This window comes from Buceros rhinoceros, unplaced genomic scaffold (assembly GCF_000710305.1).
Source record: "Buceros rhinoceros silvestris isolate BGI_N320 unplaced genomic scaffold, ASM71030v1 scaffold3300, whole genome shotgun sequence".
In the NCBI taxonomy this organism is placed as follows: Eukaryota; Metazoa; Chordata; class Aves; order Bucerotiformes; family Bucerotidae; genus Buceros; species Buceros rhinoceros.
In genome coordinates, this window is record NW_010387767.1 from 125,656 (window position 1) to 130,191 (window position 4,536).

Below are 4,536 nucleotides of genomic sequence, written 5' to 3' on the forward strand. Positions count from 1 at the left end.
GTTCAGCAGCTGCCTCACAAACAGCTGAGCCAACGAGACAGCAAGAAAGGCTACAACAGCCCTTGGGGAAAGCACATTTGACTTAATGTTGACCTTTGGTGAGTTATACATCTCCTGCTTCAACTTCTCTGCTGTAACGTGGGTAGTTCCTCTCCCACACACTTCCTAGGAAAGGAGCTACAAGGCTGTGTGCACAATGCTGTAAAGAGCGCCACAGAAATTAGCAGAATGTGTGCTACTGCTGGTTATGCAGAGCCGCTGAAGAACAGTTCTGGTTGCTACATTAGCAAGAAGGTTGACCTCATACGATGTTCCTGACATTTCATGCAACGTGTAACTGTAGCACCACAGATGAAAAGAGTTCCATCACCCGATTCAGCCCTTTCAAGAAATCAATTAATCAATAATCACAAGAGAGGTATGGCAACCTTACTGAGGGGAAAAAAGCCAATGCCATTGCTGCGCCTTAACCTCTGCGCGAGAGCCAGCCCCAAGGAGCTCTTCTACAAGCTGTAATGCAGATACCATCTTCAGATACACCACCTGCTGTTGCCATGTTACATGCATGCTTCCCTAGGACAGGCTGGATATTCTTATCAGCTCTGCATAGCAATTTCTCTACTAGATATTTTAGCTGCCTCTGCTGTGCTTCTCAGCTCTTGCTGTCCATTCCAAAGCTATTTTAGTCCAGTTGTTATCTGTACTGCTGGTGATACATTCTGGCTGCCACCATCCATTTCTTTCTCTTTATAAAGATGTTCAATGGTTTCCTTCACTGGTTTGTCCTCTGGCTTAACATCTTGACACAAAGCTATTCCCACCGCTTGCTATTAACCCATATTTCTCCATTAGCAGGAAATCTGCAATCATAATAAGAGACATTTCTAACTAGGATATGAAAACGAGAGAATGACCTAGGGTGCTGCAATCAGGGATTATATATAACCTTCCCTCCCACTTACTCCCATCCTGCCTCACAGTCTGGGCATTGCTTAATTTTTCCCCAGCTCGTGTTCTTTCTCCTTCCCCTCCCACCGCACTTCCTTTAGCTACACGCTTTGTGACGCCTATATTCACTAGTGGCAGCTCTCACATGGCGTGGATATGAGTTTCTCTTGTACTTTTAATACATTCTCATCAAGTGGCATGCTACAAGATGCCACATGCATCTGAAATTGTAGCAAAATACACGGTAAGGCACAGACCCAAACAGCAGAGTCATCCCTTCTCTACTGTGATTCCTAAAAAATGAAGAGGGTTACACGGTTACATTTCAGATGCTCAGTGATGCCTGGAAATTCTTCTGCGCGTTTTTTGCATGCGGTATAGAAAAAGGAGACATTTAAATCCTGGATTTTAAAGGTCTTTCTAGCTTGCAAAACTGCAAATAATCCTCTTTGCCTAGCACAGACTGGCTGCAATATGGTTCTTTGTTCATCTCACTAGCCACACACCTCGAGTAAGTACTTTGCCAATACCACTGTGTAAACGTGCAATACTGGGTTTAGTTCTCAACAAGAACGAATACTTGTCCGTATGGCAAAACAAGATGACCATTTAGAGCTGCCTTTGAAACGCCACAGAGAAATCCACAGGCACTCTGCTGATGTCACTCACCCCAAGTATTTTGCAGTTTTCCCTCCCAAACCCCCAATCTGCTCTGTTTCTTTTCAGACTTTTAATCCAGCAATCAAAAGAAACCCAGACAAGAACTCTATTCGCCTTCTCAAATAAGGAAGAGTTAGTGCTATTGGCAAGTACCAAGAAATAAGTACTACAGTTGCAATGTGTTAATTCACTATCTTCTAGAGGAGTGGGATTTTAATTCCTTGTGTGCGATATACTTACAGGATAAAATTCTTTGGCATAAAAACCAACTGAGCCTGTGAAGTGAAAAACACCGTACCTGCCCTTCACCTGTGGTCACGTACCAAGGCTGCTTTACTCTTCAGAGGTGCCTGTTACTTTTTTTCCTCATGGCTCACTCTCTCCCAGGATTGGTATTTCTTACAGCTGAACCAAGGAAGAATTGCTCCTAGATCCCAGCAGCCTACACCACAGAAAGCTTCTTGCACAGGTTGGGAATGGAAAGGGCAGTTCACTTGTGTGTGGTTGCTGCCTCCCTTCAACTCTTCCTTTCTTCTGGGAAGAGCTGCGATGATCCTCTTTATGCAGCCACAGGAGCGGTGGAGTAAAGAGGGGGAACTGGGCCAAATCTGCACTTGGGGAGCTACCGCAGCAGAGGGTTTGGCTGTCATTTTTAATACCTGCCCATTCTTTTGCTTTCCCTAGATCTCAGCAGGTATAATTACAGCCAGCAGCGCAGGCCATTGGTTAGCTTTTTCAGGAACTGCACCCTGATCAGGCACGGTTCTAAGTTATAGAAAAACCTGTTGTCCAGTACTTGTTATGACAATATTAAGCAAAACAGATTGCAGAGAGCGAGCTAAAACATAACCACTTAACTTAGTTCTAAAAACCAGCAGGAACCACTTAGAGCTACCTGCACAAGCTGCACTCCAGTCTCTAGCATCCTCCACTCTAAGTCCTGGGGCTGTCTAGCCACCTTACAGACCCAGCTCCAAACCTTCCCACCTCAGCAGGCTCCTTTGCAGGGATGTTGCTGGGGAAGCGGTGCCGCCTGATAGAGCTGGCAGCTCTCGGTTCCAGTCCCTTTGTGGCAGCCCAGGTCCCCACTCACCCAGTTTGGCGGCCCCCTCTGGTGGGTACTCGGGGAACTGGCCCTCGGAGGGGACGCTCACTGTCCGGCGCAGGCATCGCCCTTTGGTAGCATCCGCTGGTGGCTCCTGGACTACATCGACAGATGCCTGCATGGAAAGGATGCCAACAGCTGTTAGTTTGCCTTTTGGACAAAAACTTCTTTTTCTCCTCATCTGCTGATAACTTGCAGGTGCAGCTCAGCATGTCCAGCCTCACCACGGAACTCCCGTGGCTCTCTGCAGCGGCAAGGAGCATCTGGGCACACACAGACCTCAGAGGGCTGCACGCTGGGGTGCAGCAACCTGCGCTCCTGAGGTATCAAGTCACAACACCTCCGACCCACCTGACTAACAACGCAGTCCTGCCTTTCGAAACCGGTTCGCCAGTGCCGGACCCACTGCTACCCAGCCTTGCCCGCTTCTGCGCTGGGAAAGGCAGGCAGAGGCTGCTCCAGACGGCTGCGTGCAAAACTCCCGTGGCTCTCTGCAGCGGCGAGGAGCATCTGGGCACACACAGACCTCAGAGGGCTGCACGCTGGGGTGCAGCAACCTGCGCTCCTGAGGTATCAAGTCACAACACCTCCGACCCACCTGACTAACAACGCAGTCCTGCCTTTCGAAACCGGTTCGCCAGTGCCGGACCCACTGCTACCCAGCCTTGCCCGCTTCCGCGCTGGGAAAGGCAGGCAGAGGCTGCTCCAGACGGCTGCGTGCAAAACTTGGAGGTGACAGAAGCGTTTTTGCAGTCACAGCACGTATTCAGTGATCGGCTACAGCGTGGCAGGGAAAAACGGACATTCTGCTGGTCGTACTGGGCACGTGGAGACAGGGGCTACCTTCTACCATTAAGTCAAACTCATCCTGAAAGGGGCACCTCAGAAGGCTCCGAGAAAGGCGTGGGGTCCTAACTGTGTCACACAGAATAAAATTCTGCACGCTAGTTCTCTTTAAAAAAAGTACTGAACAAATAAAGATCTCGTTTCCCTTCAGCAATTTTGGCAGAACTCGACCCCTCAGCGTTTGCTCACCCCCTTCCCTCGCCTTTAAACACCTGCCTGGCTGGCCACGATTCGCTAGAGAGGGTCTTATGCTGGAAAAAACGGGGTCGGTTAGGCTACGTATCACAACAGCCGCAGAGCATTTTGACAACAGCCAAGAGCTCTGAAGGAGTCCCAGAGATACAGTCTCTCTCTCCAACAGCAGGGATGTCTGGGAACAAGGAACGGGCCCTCTGGACTCTAATCCCAAAACACGGACCAGGGGATTTGGAGGATAATTTTTGTCTGTATGAATTCATACGGACGCCGTCGTGCATCCTGATTTGTTGACATGATCAGCACAGATTAGCAATCCAAGCGCTGGTTACTTGGCATTTAGAAGGGCAGACAGACCAAAAATTGCGACAGTACCTGTCGGTCAGCGGAGCCGGGATTGCCCCGGCATCTGTGTGTAGCCTCGCAAAAACGTCTAAATAGATGCAGAAACAGCCTCCACCAGGGAGGAACCATCCTTCTTCCTCCTCTGAAGAACAGGGAGGTTACGAGGAGGTTTGGAGGGCAAAAGGCGGCCAAAATCTCAGGAGCTGTGGCACCGTTGCTCACCTCAGATGGCTGCTCATCCTCCGTAACCAACGACACAAACCCCAGCGGGGGCCAGGGCTGCCTCACACAGCAGTTGGCCCATGCAGCCCAAGCAGCCGGCACAGAGGGGGGATCTGATGGCTGACGAACAAGCCCAGATAATGCTGCCATGTCTCAGGGTGAGGCCACCCCAGTCGGACAACTGGGAATCCCCTGTGCCTGCTGCCTGGTGCCAG

General features: G+C 50.0%; 1 protein-coding gene across 1 annotated transcript in view; it reads right to left on the reverse strand.

The window, feature by feature from the left end:
- RASAL2 (RAS protein activator like 2) overlaps nt 1–4,536 on the reverse strand; it is a 95,495-nt gene that overhangs the window by 83,053 nt on the left and 7,906 nt on the right. Inside the window, exon 2 of the mRNA XM_010132990.1 lies at nt 2,702–2,828. The gene's annotated coding sequence lies outside the window, so the exon portion shown is untranslated. The remainder of the gene's footprint in view (nt 1–2,701; nt 2,829–4,536) is intronic.